The sequence below is a fragment of the Amblyomma maculatum genome, chromosome 1 (genome assembly GCF_055883805.1).
Source record: "Amblyomma maculatum isolate TAMU_Amacu chromosome 1, ASM5588380v1, whole genome shotgun sequence".
NCBI classification, from domain to species: domain Eukaryota; kingdom Metazoa; phylum Arthropoda; class Arachnida; order Ixodida; family Ixodidae; genus Amblyomma; species Amblyomma maculatum.
This window is the reverse complement of record NC_139344.1, coordinates 114,553,659-114,571,579: the sequence shown is the minus strand read 5'-3', so window position 1 is coordinate 114,571,579 and position 17,921 is coordinate 114,553,659.

Below are 17,921 nucleotides of genomic sequence, written 5' to 3'. Positions count from 1 at the left end.
AAGTGGGCCGAACTCCGGTCGCCAAGCACCGTATAATAACAGACGAGACCACGCGCCCCGTATGCCAACGCCCATACCGCGTTTCTCCAACGGAACGAGCAGCGATTCAGAGACAGGTCACCGAAATGCTTTCCGACGATGTCATTCAGCCGTCTACAAGCCCGTGGGCTTCGCCGGTTGTTCTCGTCAGAAAGAAGGACAATACTCTGCGGTTCTGTGTTGATTACAGAAAGCTTAATCTCGTCACTAAAAAGGACGTTTACCCACTTCCCCGCATAGACGACGCACTCGATCGACTGCGAGATGCCCGATACTTCTCGTCGCTAGACCTAAAAAGTGGGTACTGACAAATAGAAGTGGATGAGAGAGACAGGGAGAAGACGGCTTTCGTGACACCCGATGGCTTGTATGAGTTTAAGGTGCTACCGTTCGGCCTATGTTCGGCACCGGCCACGTTCCAACGCATGATGGACACCGTTCTGTCCGGTTTGAAGTGGCAGTCGTGTTTGGTTTACCTGGACGATGTCGTCATATTTTCGACCACCTTCGACCAACACCTAGAAAGGTTACGCCTTGTGTTAAAAGCTCTCCGAGACGCCAATCTGACAATCAAACCGGAGAAATGTCACTTCGGCTTTGAGGAACTTCGCTTCCTTGGTCACGTGGTCAGCGCAAGAGGTGTTCGCCCGGACCCTGAAAAGACAGCTGCCGTTTCTGGTTTTCCGCACCCTACTGACAAGAAAGCGGTTCGATGGTTCTCAGGTTTGTGCTCTTATTACAGACGCTTTGTACGAGACTTTTCGCACATCGCAGAACCGCTAACCACACTGACTCGAGATGACACGCCGTTCCTGTGGGGAAGTGAACAAGAGGCCGCTTTCCTTGAGCTTCGCAGCCGCCTACAGAATCCTCCGATACTAGGCCATTTTGACGAAAACGCCGCAACTGACGTTCACACTGATGCCAGCAACTTTGGGGTTGGTGCAGTACTAATTCAGTGGCAAGACGGTGCAGAACGGGTCATCGTTTACGCGAGCCGAACACTTACCCGCTCCGAAATCAACTATTCAACAACTGAGAATGTCTGGCGGTAATATGGGCCCTCACCAAGTTCCGACCAAACCTCTACGGCCGACCTTTCTGCGTTATAAGTGACCACCATTCATTATGCTGGCTCGCGAGCCTCAGAGACCCCTCAGGAAGATTGGCTAGATGGAGCCTTAGATTACAAGAGTATGACGTAACAGTCGTATACAAATCAGGACGGAAGCATCAGGATGCTGACTGTCTGTCGCGCTCGCCCATCGCCATATGTCCAGAAGAAACGGCCGATGAATTTCCCTTTCTGGGGGCTATTAGTACAACCCAAAAGGCGCAGCTGCAGAGAATGGACCCAGAGTTAGCGTCACTCGTCGACTACCTGCAGGGCGTCGACGCCCGTATTCCCCGTGTTTTTCATCGTGGGCTTCAAACGTTCACTCTGCGTGGTAACGTACTCTACAAACGAAATTTCGCTAACAGTGAACAGACGTTTCTCCTTGTTGTGCCCTCCGAGTTGCGCCGAGATATATTGAGTGCCTGTCATGATGAACCCACCGCCGGCCACCTGGGGGTGAGCCGTACAATTGCACGAATTCGTCAAAAGTATTATTGGCCCAGGTTACTCCCATCGGTGCGGGCTTATGTACGCTCATGTCGTGACTGCCAACGTCGCAAGTCTCCGCCATTGAAACTCGCTGGATTTCTTCAGCCTATTGCTCCGCCGAAGACCCCTTTCCATCAAGTGGGCATGGATCTTCTCGGTCCTTTTCCGAAGTGCTCGTCTGGCAACCGTTGGGTAGTCGTCGCGACAGACTACCTAACACGGTACGCAGAGACCGCGTCCCTTGTTAAAGGTACTGCAGCCGAAGTTGCCCAATTTTTCGTTCATAACATTGTCCTACGTCATGGCGCCCCCGCCGTGGTAATCACTGACCGTGGAACAGCTTTTACGGCTCGCCTAATTCGGTTGGTCATGACTCTGACTCACACTAGCCATCGACGTGCGAAGGCGTATCACCCTCAGACCAACGGGCTGGTGGAGCGCCTCAATCGCACCCTCACCGACATGATTTCTATGTATGTGGACGCAGAACATCGCACCTGGGATGTGATTTTGCCCTATATAACTTTCGCGTACACTACCGCCACTCAAGAGACGACGCGACTGACCCCGTTCCAACTTGTCTTCGGTCGCCAAGTGAGCACGCCGTTGGATGCCATGTTGCCAGTTAGTCCTTCTTGCGGCTCTGACGCCGAACTTGACGCCGACATCTTTGTTCAGCATGCTGAGGAAGCGCGGCAACTAGCACGCCTCAGAATCCACCGACAGCAGGCGAATGACGCTGCTCGGTATAACCTCAGCCGAGGAATCGTCACTTACGAGCCGGGCGACCTCGTCTGGGTTTGGACACCTGTTCGTCATCGCGGCCTATCTGAAAAATTACTGCGCCGATACTTCGGCCCTTACGAGATTGTTCGCCGTATCAGTGAAGTCACCTACGCCGTTGTTCCCGTAGCCTCAGCTCCACCCCGAAGGCCACAGCGTCCTGAAGTCGTGCACGTGGTTCGGCTGAAGCCCTATCATGATCGTACATGACTGAACTTTTCGTCAACGTCGCTGGGTCCTTGTTACACTTTTAGTGCACCCTTTCGCTGACTTCTTCCTAGTAGCACCGCGTCGCATCGAGTCGATGCTACAGAGGAGGGGGGCAGTGATACAAACTATAGTCGACGACGAAGCGGAGACAGTCAGTGGCTAGTTGACGTAGACGATGAAGTGGTTGCTAGTTGGCGTAGACGACGAAGTTAGTTGCCTGGAACCGCGCTCAGACCGCTGCTCGGACCGCTCTCGGACTTCGGCAGTCTTCTAGGCTCAGGGCGTTGCCTGGACGTTTGGCGCAATACTCGTTACAAATGTAGAGTGTGGCTTCATTTCGTGGCCGCGAGTTTGTAGGGAGTTTTAGCGCTGCGCAGTTATTGCAGTAACGCAGTGCGGCATGTGCTACGCAGTGCTTAGTAGCGGCGCACATGTATGTTCTTGATCCGGTGTAGACCAATATAGTGATCCGGTGTAGATCAATATATATATATATATATATATATATATATATATATATATATATATATATATATATATATATATATATATATATATATATATATATATATATATATATATATATATATATATTCCATTTAATGCAGTACTTTTAAGTGTTTCAAATTCATAAACAAGAGAGGTTCAATGAAAATCAAAGATGTTTTTTTAAATTCGAATCAAAGTTGTTCATTTTTTATATTTTTGTATTTAGGCCAAATTCGAAGTAACGCGGAGAAATAAAGGACAATTGCAGAGCTACAAACTTCTTGCCGCAATAAAGAACATGACCGTCATAATACAGACCAAAGGTTTCAATGTCATCGACTTCTTGCATCATGCCAGAAGGTACGGCTAAATATGGATAAATTTCAATACAAGCGCTAAGTTTTGTATTTAGTTTTGTATTGTCAACCGAAATAATGGAACACTTTTAATGTTTTTTTTAGGGAGATTTTAATAAAAATCGAATATATGATGGCCAGAGCAGAGGAGGTATGCTCATCGTAGTCGGAGCGCCGGGGGACCGAGGATATACCGGGGACACACAAATTCATTACGCGGTAGTGGCGCTGCTGTCGACACTGTGATTATGTAGCGACAGGTCGTGATCCAGCCGCCCCTCCCTCCTATAGGCCGGATTTCTGCACGTGATCTGTTCACGGCCAAGCTCCGCCCAAGGAGTCCAGCGGTGCTCGCTGCGCCGCCTAAATGCACGGCGATCAGCGCTTGCGAGATTGATATTGGGCGATTGGTTAAACAAATAGTACTTCACACACCTCTATTGCATTTTTAGGAGTGTATATGCAGTACTTAATGCTTAAGCGGACGCAAGAATTACATCTCTGAACTCAACGCGTGACATGCGGCTGCGCCGGGCTGCTGTGCTTTCGGCTGCCGGAACCGTGCGGAAGACGTGAAAAAGTTATTTTCTATTCCTCGTGGCAACAGAAGGAAACTATGGCCTCATAAAATCGGGCGCAAGGTTTTCATGGTCGCGAAAAACACCCGACTATGCGAAGTGATTTCTGTCATGCTTAAAGAGCCGTTCGCTTGTCCGCGGGTTGGTCTTTGTTTTTGGCATATGCTATTTCATGAGCAAAATATCAAGAACGCTATGACTATGTAGCCATCCCTTGCAATGTGGATGTCCGAGTGAAAAGTCACTGCCTTTTCACGCTCCCTTACTTTCCCCGAACAGATCAGGACTGCAATATAACGCATGGAATCAATGGTGTAAAAATGATAAGAATAAAAAGGCAATGTTTGATAATACTTATTATGAAAATTTATTCCGAACAATTGATCAGTTAACTGATATAAATAGAAAATGAAAAATTGGAAAAAGAGGAGGGTGCAAATGTGTCAAAATGATCGAAATGGAAAGTCAATATTTGCCTATGCTAAATATCAGTGTATAAAATTTAAAAAACAAAAACAAAAATTTGTACCATAAAATGTGTAAAAATAAGCGTGCGTGTGAAACGGTATTGAGCCATCATTTTTTATTTTTTTTTTAACAAGGAGTCTCGCTACGTTGCATATCGAATCCAAACAAATTCCGCTAAACGCGCACAGGGACACGTCAAATTTCAAGAGGCGGCATCCAAGCTTACTGGTGACATTATTGCCCGAAAGGCTATAAGGAAAACAATATACAGCAAATATAGAATATATAAGCGAGAAAACATTACCCGTGAGCTTTGTATCGCATCATACCCAATTTTTTTTTTTTTTTTTTTTGTAGTTGTTGGAAGATACACATGCGTTTGCAGAGAAATGGACCTTTTCTCCAAAACAAATATATGAGAATACTGTGTAAACGAAATAAACTCGAGCCAAAAAAATGTGTAAAACGGAGTACACCCAAACGGTTACAAACGCAAGGACGCCCAATGCATTAACGCTTTGTGCGCAACGACGTTCGCAAAAGTTGCAGAAAACTCGCAGTCTACTTATATTTTAGTAAGAAAACGAGCCCAATAAGTTTAGTAAAATATTGTTTCTACTTCAAGTTCGCTACTTATTTCAAAGCATAATTAATGAACAGCTTCCTAGCCGCTGTACTGAGGCGAATAGTTCTTTTTTCTTTTACTTTTATGTGGCACACGAATGTTTAAGTTGTTATTCCTGTCTTTTGAAGCTTACTGAGCAGGATAGAAGACACATATTTGTGTAATTAACCGGTTTATGTGTGCACCGAGCGTGGCTTCATGAATACGAGGTCTACACGAGAGTGCGGCACGTTGTCTGCTAGCGCTGGCCCTTGGACCCCTCGAGAGAGTTCTCGTGTAGTTGTCGCTACCTTTAAAAAAATAGACGAATTTGAAGTGAGATGCTCTCAGCGCGCCGGCCCGCTGGCCAGGCTGCGCGGTCCACCACAGGATTTCGTTCTGTTGTGCTAGCTGTGTGATATGCTCTCTAGCCTCGCGACATTTAATTAGTGTACCCTAAAATGTTAATCCAGATTCTGCCAGCTTAGAACGCCAGCCGAATAATCCCGTCGCTGAATTCCTTGCGTTGATCGTTGTGCCGTATAATTTAGCGCGCAGTTCAATACTCTCGTAAGACCACGGCGCAAAGAACACGTGAAAGCTCGCGGTGCAGGTAATCCTTTAAAAAATAATTATCCCACTTCAATCGTTCTTAATTTCATGACATGCTGCTTGCTTTGTTCGTGTTTTCCTCCGATTGACGTTGCTTGCCTAGACATTTCAGTGTCGTGCAATTCAATGTTTGGGAGATATAGAAAATTTGACAAATCTGACAAATTAAGTTAGTTCTAGACTTTCTATGAGGAGGTTAAATATGCGGGCAGGTTAACAAAACGTACGAGTACTCTGGTAAAGTATAATGAATTAACTAGGAATGGGGGAGGAAGGGGGAAGCAAAAAAAAAAGAAAAAAGTACCGCGGGGCGGGGAGGAGCCTTGTCCAATCCCCCTGTATGGCAGTGCAATCTTTTGAAAAGCCAACAACAACCGGAAAAATACAAAAGAGAAGCACCATTTGTGTTAAAGCTTGGAGAAAGGGACCGAGTCGCTACAACCAGCACTAATAGGAGATGTACTGAAATTAGTAGATAATTGGATCTCATTTTATTAAGGTTATAAAAATGAAGCATTATAGCACCCTCTTGCTCTTTATTCTGAAATATTCGAGATCCTCTTGGCCATCTAAGCGACATTCCTGCGCCAGCGTATATTCATGAGTCACATTGCGACGCAAGATATCTTCATAGTTCATCACACACATTTACTTTTCATCTACCCCCTCTGATTGCTTATCGCAATTTAGTGCATCTGATATTATTCATTCAAATATGCATTTAAGCGGTACTGCGTAAATTGATTCCTAAGCTTGAGATTATAGGAGTGGTTATGGTTTCATGACAAGATTGATTTGATGCCTAAGCTTCCCACAGTTTTGTAAAGTTTTCGCGACGCACGCAACATACTGGACGGCCACACCTAATTTTTGGAAGTTTCCTTTGGTCTCTGCCTGACTTCAAGATCTATAAATTTCCTCTGAAGCAGTAGAAATGAAGAAAATTTGACAGCCTTAGTTCCTCCAGTCAGTCAACCTGAGAGATAGGTGAATCTTTGTATATAATGGGAACAGCTGGGATCAGACTATAAAGTTCTTTGCTGAATGCACGGCTAATTGCAAGCTTCGTTTGGCCATTTGTTCATTGAACGAAAGTAAAATGACATGAGTTCTTTATTGCCACGAGGAGCGCTGCTCTTAAAGATACTGTCTGAATCTACCGTCAGAATATTGTTCATGAAAGGGGTCTCACTTTTACAGAAGTTTGATCTTTAGCGAAGTCCTGAACACCTGAGTATACCTCACCGCTTCTTCTAGCGCAGAGGCAGCACTCTTTTAAGATAATAATTAATTATATATGTATACCTAAACATACGGGAACCCACAATCAAGCTACCAGTGTGCACTGCGGTGTACAACCAAATTTTTCAACTGTTTTGACAAGCTAGGTACTTCATATCGGTCCAGGCATCATATGAGAATGCCGACGTCATTTTGTTGGTATGTAAAAAACGAGAGTATGAAAAAAAAAATCAAGCCTGCGGCTTCAGAGCATGCAACTGCAACAAGGGGACGCGTAACGCGTTAACATTTCGAAGGAGTTTCCGGGCAAAATATAAGTGGGCTGTGATGTGGGTATACTAAACGAAGTTGTGCGCAGACCGTTACACGCACGCGCACTTTTAAAGCGCAGACGACTACGACCTACCGAGCAAGAGACCGATTTTTGTCTGCCCGATGTTTTCGCCAACGCAAGGAACATGTTTGATGAGTATACGGACGTTGGTTTATTAGTTTATATTTCGCCTGTGTGCACGTCTCTTCCTGCTTTTGGCGCGTGTTTGTTACTTTGCTGTGCCTTCCGCCCTTTCGACGGGGATATGTGACAATATTGTGCGTAGAAACACAAAACACTGCAGTGTAATCGAAGTCCAAGTGTCAAGAAAAGATAAAACCCGGGCGAACCACGCACGCAAGGAGCGCGCAACCATGAAGCGATGCCGACACATAGCATCTGGACGGACGGACGGACGGCATGTAGAAGCGTCCCCGTTGAAGCAGGGTGGTAGCAGTTGCTTTCATGCTCGTTTTTTCCCTATATCTCAGTTATTGTTTTAGATCGGTTAACTACACCATCATTCCATTTATTGAATTTTTGTTTCTACGTTAGCAACATTATGTAACTTTTCTGCTTTTAAGACATCAATCTTCCAATCGTTTTTTGCTAGCTTCAATCGCAGGTTCATTCACCCGACCACTGGTATCTCTAAACCCCAGGGCCTCAGGAAGAGTGACTGCGCCTACATCGACTTCCGGATGGATACCATCACATTCGAATATAAGATGGTTAATTGTTTCCATGGATTTACCACATACTGCACATGTGTGATCTTCATGGTTAAATTTCTTTGTGTAGCTGCGTGTTCTAAGGCATTCTGATTTAGCTTCAAAAAGTAGGGCACTGCCTCTTGAGTTATCAAAGAAAGCCTTCTTCCTGATCTGCCTTTTACACTATCGGTATAGCTCTACACTCTGTTTCTTTTCCATATATATATTTTTTTTTAATTTTTACCTTCTGTGCTTTTCACCTGTTGCTTAACGCTCTTTATTTCTTCGTCCTTGTGACCAGCATACTTAATGGAAGTTTCCTAGTTCTTTTCTCCATTGTGAGTCAACGCTTTTTAGGTTTAGGTATTTGAATACTTTAGCTGCCCACCTGTTACTCTTCAGCTTCCTCAGGCGTTCCACATAATATTTTACTCTGAGCTTCCCGTACTTAGAAAGATGCCCAGCCCATATCTCCCTGTACCGCCTCATTTGTGGTTTTGCCGTGTGCGCCCAGTGCCAATCGTCCGACGACGGTCTGATTTATTTCTAATGTCGACTGTACCTCTGCTTTTAGGCACAAAATCGCATTTCCGAAAGTAATCCCGGGAACCATAATTCCTTTCCAAATACCCCTCAGCACCTGATACCTGTTGTATCCCCACAATTCCTTATGCTTCATTATCCCGGCAGTTCTTCGTCCTTTTGCCAAGTGATTGCTTATGCTTTTCAATGTATGCCAATCCTTTCTTTTACCCATACCCCGATATATTTATATTGTCGCATCTCTTCTCGCACTATAACAGAAACGGAAGCTGGCGATGGCTGCAAAGGGTTGCAGAACTTGCTCAGTTCTTCGCGCACGACGCTGCGGATCAGTTCGCGCAAAGCATCAGGATGCCGCTCGGAAAATGCAAACGATTCCATGATTGTGACAGTATGGAAAGGTCGGTCATAAGTCACGGCACGTTGTTGTAGTACCCGTTTCATTGTGGTAGCCTCAGCAAGGAATTCGTTGACAGTCGGCGGTGGGTTGCGCACAAGGCCTGCGAACATCTGCTCTTTCACGCCCCGCATCAAGTGCCTGACCTTTTTGTCTTCAGGCATGGCGGGATCGGCTCGCCTGAAGACGCGCGTCATGTCTTCGAAATACGCTTGGACACTCTCATTTGGCCCCTGGAAGCGAAAGTGAAGGTTATGTTCTGCATGTTCGCGACGATTCGCGCTGGTCTAAGCCTCAAGCAGTTGACGACGGAATTCCCGCCACGATGTTAAAATTTGCTCTAGGTTCTCAGGGCGCCCGGTCCTCAAGGCTGAAGTAGACGTTCCTTAGTTTGGCAGTATTGTCCCACTGGTTAAAAGCAGCGACACGTTCAAACTGAAGGAACCAGTCCTCCACATCCTCAAAGAGACTTCAGAGAGACTTCGGTACCCGAAGGGCCTGCAAGGTGTAGTCACAGGCCTGTGCGACGCCCGTTACTTGCTGAGCAGAAGGACTGGATGTCATGGCGGCGGCTAATGGCTGAAGCTCCGGAGCATAGCCTCCTTTATGTCCGGAGACAGTCTCTGGAGCCGTCGACTGGAGCGATGCACTGGGGTGTACAATGGCACAGGGCTGGCGCGACGTCTTTCAGATGGAGACTCTTGCACAGAGGTAAGCAACCTTATGAGGTCGAACAACCTCAAAATGACCTCAACCTCACGGAGTGAGGTGAGGTTGAGGTGAGGTCGGCGATAGCTCGAAATTTTTTTAGTGAGGTCACGAAGTTGGACCTCAACCTCACGCGTGAGTTTGAGGTTGAGTGAGGTCGTCATTGTGTGAGGTCAAAGTTGGGAGGTCCAGGGTTTCTGCTGTTGCCGCGGCTTACTACGAAGAGCGCCCCTTTTGATGCAGAGTTCGAGCGTACTGCTGTGGTGTGCCCGCCGACCCTTGGTGTTCGGTTACCCCCCGTTCGGACGACCGGATGCCGCAGCCCCTGCCCAGCTTTCGGTATTCCACCGTAATGTCCGCCGCCCGAGGACGCTTCCCTCTCGTCTTCTTGGAAGATTTTCTTTTTTTTTACGGCACGAACTCCTCGTGCCCCCCGCCTGCAACCCCCTTTTTGTCTAACTTGTTTGTGCCAATGCTTGCCGCCGACTCAAACACCCAGGAGCGCGCAAAGCACATAACTCACTCTGACTCGCGGTGCTTTTGTCGGATGCCGCAAACGTACAAGCAAACGAAAAAGCGAAGCAAATTGTCTTTTGCGCAGACGGCGCGAATTAGAACTGTTTGTCATGTGCATGCCCGTTTCCAGGCGCTGACGTCATTCGATGAAGGATCCCGCTGTACATTACACGGAATATTAACAGAAAATGGTGCAGCGAAATTGTTAGAGCATGTGATACTGACAGATAAAAAAAAAGGAAAACATGAACAAACCAGGAAAATTGGCACAATACGTCTGAGCATTTTATTGAGGTCCTCCCTTTCGAATTGTACGCCATCGTTCTATATCCCGGTCCTGTAAATTTGTATTCTTGTATTCACCAGAATAACCTCTATTTGGTCTTGTGCTGCTTGTTCCTTATAACACATTCACAGGTGACCTCGAACAACTGCAACGCCGAATCATTTCAGCATGGGATGAAGGCGCTAGCATTCTTTACATAGCCAATATAGCGGTAAAACATGCAAGATGATGAAACGGACAGCATAGCTTATAAGACGCAGCTGGTATACAGGAAAGAAGCCTGCGCATGTTAACCATTTGCCTAGACAGAAGAGACAAACAAATTATATGGGGCTTGTATGCACTAAAGCCCAATGAAAAAAAAAAAAAGTTTTTGCTCCGCTAAGGTCCTTTGTTTCTCTCTACTTCTAGTGAAACTAAGCAATGCAAGAGGAAGGATGATGATAACAGATTCTTAACTCCATAATATCAGCTCTCTCTTGAAATCTCTTTAGGGCATTTTGGTCCGGTGAAAATTGACGGGCGAGCCGATGTTCGCGACAGCAAAGGGGTTCACGTTTAACCCTCTTACCTAGCAGTTCCGAACCTTGTAATTTTTTAATTTAAGCGCGGTGTTCGAAAGAAGCAATTTCGCCAATTCTTGCAATACGCCACGGGATCGCAGAATTATATACAAACACCTAGGAGTGGCCGGTTGGGACCTCATAACATCGACAGCGTTCCTCGTCGAAATTTTCTGAAGGTACATTTGTTTACTCGGTGTTGGCCGAGTTTTGGGATTATTAGAGGTTGGCAACCAGGGGCTGAGGAGTGCGGACGCGTTTTGCGTCGACTCCACACTTTTTGTCTCGATGTGCCAGAAATTTTCATCGAAATTTGGTTTCAGTGGTGCTATTGTGCGTCGGAAGGCGTCGTGATCTTGTGGACACCGAATTTGTGACTGTGAGTGCAGCAGTTTGGTTTTTATTGTCGGTCTTGTGCGGACCACCTGCGAAATGCTAGCGCCCGTTTGGCCTAGCGCGGCTTCGGCCGAGGAGACCGGCCCGGAGGCCCCTTCACCGCCGGTCTACCGCCGCGTTTGTGGACCAAAAATGACGATGCACGTGACCGTAGAAGGTACTGACCTCGATCCAGAAGACTACGACAGCACCTGGGTACAAACGCTCAGGAAAAAGGTTGACTCGAAAACCAAGCGGACGCTTCTGAATGATTCCAAGGAGGACAAGGTGGTGCAACACCGCGTTCCAAACGGGGAAGCTGCTCATGGCGCTGCTAAAGCAACTAGAAGAAAATTGGCTGAACGGTCAATAGCTATGAATCTTCCGAGGTTCCCGGAAGAAGGTATCAAGGTGATTATTAGGCCTCGTGAAGGTCTAGCCGTCATTAAACGCACGTCGGGCCCGCTGCTTAGTCAGGCCCTCGCCATGGCTGCCGGAATCAGCTGGTCGGAGCTGGACTCATGGTGTGTCAACGGAAAGCAAGGTACGGTGCTCTTTCATTCCTTGGACTTTAGTCGAGGCGTGAAGGTAGCCGCAATCCGTTGCTTTAAACTCGATGACAAGGAGCATGAAGTGGTGGCCAATCTGATCGCACCGGAGGATTGCGGCCGAGGAGTCGTCCATGGGATCTGTGATACATTCACGGAAGAACAGTTGTTCAGAGCATTGAGGAAGGACCCACAGAACCCAACGGTCGCGGGGGTGCGGCGGATGGGGAAGACTTCCACTATTATTATCACCTTTTTGGAACCTGAAGTCCCAAGATTTGTCGGGATTGAAGGCATGCTTATGCCATGTCGATTGTTCAAAAAAAGATATGAAGTTTGCTTCAGATGTGGGGAACTTGGTCATCGCTCAGATGTGTGCGATAGTGAAAAACCTAAGTGCCGTGGTTGTGGGGTGGAATCGCCGCCCGAAGATCACCAGTGCACTCCCCAATGTCGCCTATGTGGAAAGGGCCACCTAACGGCAGACAGACGCTGCAAAGAACTCTTCCGTACACCCTACGTTATCAAGAAGAGAAAGTGGGAAGCAAAATTAGCCGCCGAGGAGGCAGCCAAACAGAAGCTAGCCGCCGAGGAGGCCAAGAAGATGCAACAGGTTCGCTTTAGTCGTCGCGATGGGCGTAGTGAATCCCACAACCGGTCCCAGAGCCGTACAAGAACCCGTTCCTCTTCGTTCCCGCGACTGCAGCCGCCGTCGTCCAAGACGATAATGGAGGGCTCTCGACCAAAGCAGCAGCAGCAGCAGCAGCAGCAGCAGCAGCAGCAGCAGCAGCAGCAGCAGCAGCAGCAGCAGCAGCAGCAGCAGCAGCAGCAGCAGCAGCAGCAGCAGCAGCAGCAGCAGCAGCAGCAGCAGCAGCAGCAGCAGCAGCAGCAGCAGCAGCAGCAGCAGCAGCAGCAGCAGCAGCAGCAGCAGCAGCAGCAGCAGCAGCAGCAGCAGCAGCAGCAGCAGCAGCAGCAGCAGCAGCAGCAGCAGCAGCAGCAGCAGCAGCAGCAGCAGCAGCAGCAGCAGCAGCAGCAGCAGCAGCAGCAGCAGCAGCAGCAGCAGCAGCAGCAGCAGCAGCAGCAGCAGCAGCAGCAGCAGCAGCAGCAGCAGCAGCAGCAGCAGCAGCAGCAGCAGCAGCAGCAGCAGCAGCAGCAGCAGCAGCAGCAGCAGCAGCAGCAGCAGCAGCAGCAGCAGCAGCAGCAGCAGCAGCAGCAGCAGCAGCAGCAGCAGCAGCAGCAGCAGCAGCAGCAGCAGCAGCAGCAGCAGCAGCAGCAGCAGCAGCAGCAGCAGCAGCAGCAGCAGCAGCAGCAGCAGCAGCAGCAGCAGCAGCAGCAGCAGCAGCAGCAGCAGCAGCAGCAGCAGCAGCAGCAGCAGCAGCAGCAGCAGCAGCAGCAGCAGCAGCAGCAGCAGCAGCAGCAGCAGCAGCAGCAGCAGCAGCAGCAGCAGCAGCAGCAGCAGCAGCAGCAGCAGCAGCAGCAGCAGCAGCAGCAGCAGCAGCAGCAGCAGCAGCAGCAGCAGCAGCAGCAGCAGCAGCAGCAGCAGCAGCAGCAGCAGCAGCAGCAGCAGCAGCAGCAGCAGCAGCAGCAGCAGCAGCAGCAGCAGCAGCAGCAGCAGCAGCAGCAGCAGCAGCAGCAGCAGCAGCAGCAGCAGCAGCAGCAGCAGCAGCAGCAGCAGCAGCAGCAGCAGCAGCAGCAGCAGCAGCAGCAGCAGCAGCAGCAGCAGCAGCAGCAGCAGCAGCAGCAGCAGCAGCAGCAGCAGCAGCAGCAGCAGCAGCAGCAGCAGCAGCAGCAGCAGCAGCAGCAGCAGCAGCAGCAGCAGCAGCAGCAGCAGCAGCAGCAGCAGCAGCAGCAGCAGCAGCAGCAGCAGCAGCAGCAGCAGCAGCAGCAGCAGCAGCAGCAGCAGCAGCAGCAGCAGCAGCAGCAGCAGCAGCAGCAGCAGCAGCAGCAGCAGCAGCAGCAGCAGCAGCAGCAGCAGCAGCAGCAGCAGCAGCAGCAGCAGCAGCAGCAGCAGCAGCAGCAGCAGCAGCAGCAGCAGCAGCAGCAGCAGCAGCAGCAGCAGCAGCAGCAGCAGCAGCAGCAGCAGCAGCAGCAGCAGCAGCAGCAGCAGCAGCAGCAGCAGCAGCAGCAGCAGCAGCAGCAGCAGCAGCAGCAGCAGCAGCAGCAGCAGCAGCAGCAGCAGCAGCAGCAGCAGCAGCAGCAGCAGCAGCAGCAGCAGCAGCAGCAGCAGCAGCAGCAGCAGAAACCGCCGCAGTAACCATCAAAAGGAGTGAGTGGTGACTCTCAGGACTCAGCTGAGGTTCAGGCTCTAAGAAAAAACAGAATCAGTTGTTACAGGCGCAAGTTAAGGCACTGCAGGAACAAATCATTGCGATAGGCAAAATTTCACAACCAATGGAGACCGAAATGCCGGTAGCGGAGGCACCGCAGAAGGAACAGGAAAAGACCCCTAGGGACAGTCCTCCTGCAGCAAAAAAGAAAAGAGGTCCCGAGCTGGATCTCGAAACCCGCGTCCAAGGATTGGAAAAACGATTCGCTAAAAAAGAAGACGACGACAAAATTTTCCAACAACAAGTTATGACCGCGTTAGAACGCCTGAACAGTGCTATGGCAGAGATGCGGGTCGAAATGGCTAGGAGAGACGAGATAATTCAGTTGGTTTACCAAGAGATTCATAACATTAAAAATGGCTCTGCATCACCGTAGAAATACCATTTGGCAGTGGAACTGTAGGGGCTTCAGTCGGAAACGCGCGGTACTGGAAACTTTTTTGACCAAGATTGACAAACCCGAAGTAATCGCATTACAGGAGTGCAGTAAGCACGCTAAGCTAGCGAGTTACAAATCATACGTGGGACGAGATGACAACACGCGAGTGGTCACCCTTGTCAAAAGGAATATAACGGTGCTGCAGCATAATACCGGGACAACAAATGTTGACCATATACTAACCGAGATAATCCCACAGAAAAGAAAATTCAAAAGTCTATTCATCCTCAATGTATATAGCCCGCCTCGACAAAAGCGTCAATGCAACTTCAATGAGCTATTCGCCAAAGCGCGAGTGATCGCGAAAGGAGGACCCCTGTTGATAGTAGGGGACTTTAACGCGCATCACACGGCATGGGGGTATAGATACACGCAGGTAAAAGGACGCGAACTATGGAACAGTATTCAGCAGAATGGCTTATTGCTTCTGACGGATCCCCTGAAACCAACCCGCCAGGGTAACAGCGTTTCGATAGACACATCTCCGGACTTAACTCTAACCGGAGGCTGCATTTACGCCACGTGGTGCAACACAGGTGAAAATTTAGGCAGCGACCATAAAATTATAGAAATCGTAGTAGATAACGGCCCAACGGTCGTCCGCACCAAAAAGGCAACGTTGGTGAACTGGGAGGCTTTCCGAAATGGCCGCACAGGTGACGAGGAAGGCATAAGTAACATTGACGATTGGAATAAAAAGGTCATTCAGTCGGTCAACGAAGCAACGGAGGAGGTGGAGGTTGACGAAGACATTGAAGGAGTAGACCGTCACATGGTCAGGCTCTGGCGTAAGAAGAAGGATCTAGAAACGAGACTCACACAGAAAAGAGGGAATAGGAACTTGCGCAGAGATTTGGCAGTGCTTAACAAAGAAATTGAAGAATATGCGCTCGTTTCAACGAGGCAAAACTGGGGCAGCATTTGTGAAAAACTGTACAGGAATATCGGGAACGCAAGTACGTGGCACTTACTTCGGCATCTTCTAGATCCCGACAAATCTAAACTGGAGGCCAGGCAGCAAATTCACAGGCTAATACATACCTTTGATGGGACCGCGGTTACTCTCATAGCCCAAGTCCGAGACCGGTATCTGAACTGTGCAGATGGTATAGGCCAACAAATGCCTGATTACAAGGGCCAGGAAAACCCGGAGCTAGATAGCCCGATAACGGTTGCCGAAGTCCGGGCAGAAATAAATAGACTGAGAACAAAGACTGCTGCAGGTCCGGACAGAGTCAACAATCGAATGCTAAGAAACTTGGACGACGCGTCGATCCGACACCTCGCAGCATTCATGCAGGAGTGTTGGGAGGCCGGTCGGCTGCCGGCGACATGGAAGGCCGCAAACCTCGTATTCCTCCCGAAGCCGGGGAAGCGGCTGGGTTTCGAACACTTGCGTCCGATCTCGCTCACGTCATGCGTGGGGAAACTAATGGAGCATGTTGTTCAGGCCCGGCTGAACCGGTTTTTGGAGGACAACGATATCTATCCGAACACCATGATAGGATATAGACCGCATTTGGCCGCATGCGATGTCATGCTTCAGCTAAAAGAACAGATCATACACAATTCAACAGTAGACACCAGGGTGATCGTTGGTCTAGACGTGTCAAAAGCTTTTGATAACGTGAAGCACTCGGCTATTCTGCAGAATCTCAGTGCATTAGACGTTGGAGTTCGCACGTACAACTACATACGCGACTTCCTCAGCGATAGAACGGCAACTATCAGTATGGGGGGACACACAGTAGAAGGTATTCGACTGGGAAACAAAGCCACACCACAGGGATCGGTGTTGTCCCCGACGCTGTTTAATATCGCCATGATTGGTCTCCCCCCAAAACTAGACGAAATCCAAGGGCTACACCATACATTATATGCAGATGACCTGACTCTGTGGATGTGCAGGGGCAGTGACGGTGAAATTGAACAGACACTCCAGCGGGCAATCGAAGTTATAGAAAGATACTTAGAACCGATCGGGCTCAGATGTTCGGCCGAGAAATCGGAAGCGCTCGTTCTCACGTCAATGCGATCGCCCCATCGTCGGCGTATAAAGCAGGATAATCCGAAAGTAACACTCAGGGTCAACGGTAACGTTATACCAACGGTGGCAACCATTAGAGTTCTGGGATTACGAATTCAGGCCAACGGCAGGAACTCGGAAACGATACAGAGGCTAGACGCTAGCACCAGTCAAACCTGTAGACTACTGAAGCGGATCGCAAACAAACATGCGGGAATGAAAGAAGCTAACCTCCTTAGGCTAGTCCAGTCTTTTATAATCAGTAGGATAGTCTACGTGGCGCCGTATTTACGGCTTCACAAGGCAGAAAAGGAGAAACTTGACGTTCTCATTCGTAAAGGGATAAAAACGGCACTAGGTTTACCACCCAATACATCGACAAACAAGATTATGAGACTAGGGGTCTCCAATACCCTCGAAGAGCTCATTGAAGCTGCAAGGACTTCACAATACCAGAGACTGCTGCGCAGTCGTACTGGTCGGAGCATTTTGGAAAAACTGGGGTATGAGCCGCAAGAATGCTTCAGACGTACAGAAAAAGTACCTAGACAGGTAAGAGACAAATTAAAAATACCTCCGCTCCCCAAAAACATGCACCCCGTTTACCATGAGAGCCGGAGGAGTGACAGAGCAACAGCGCTGCAAGCCCGTTTTGAGGGAAGACAGGACGTCTTATATACAGATGCCGCACAATGCGCGAACGGTAGGGGACGTGTTTCAGTAGCAACTAGAGAAGACGGGGGCTCGGTAGTATGCTGCAGCACCCGAAATTCGACCACAACGGAGGCGCAAGAGGTGGCCATCGCGCTAGCTCTAACACAACAACAGGTCAAAATTATAGTTACAGACTCGAAATCAGCGATTAGAAACTTTGACGCGGGCCGCATTTCGGCCATAGCAGCAAGAGTGTTGGCCAGTGGTTCACCACCGGCAGAGCAGGTCGCGCTCATTTGGACACCGGCGCACCAGGGGTTGAGGGGGAACGAGAAAGCGCACGTACTGGCCCGAGAATTAGCTACATTCCGGGATCCCAGTGACGACTTATGCGCAACCCCGTACCCCTTGCGCGATGAGGAGCCCCTGCAGTTCGACGATGACCTTAACACCTACCAAGATATCCTAAATCATTACAAATTAGGCAGATCAGTACTACCAAAAGCGTGTAAGCAACTCACCAAAA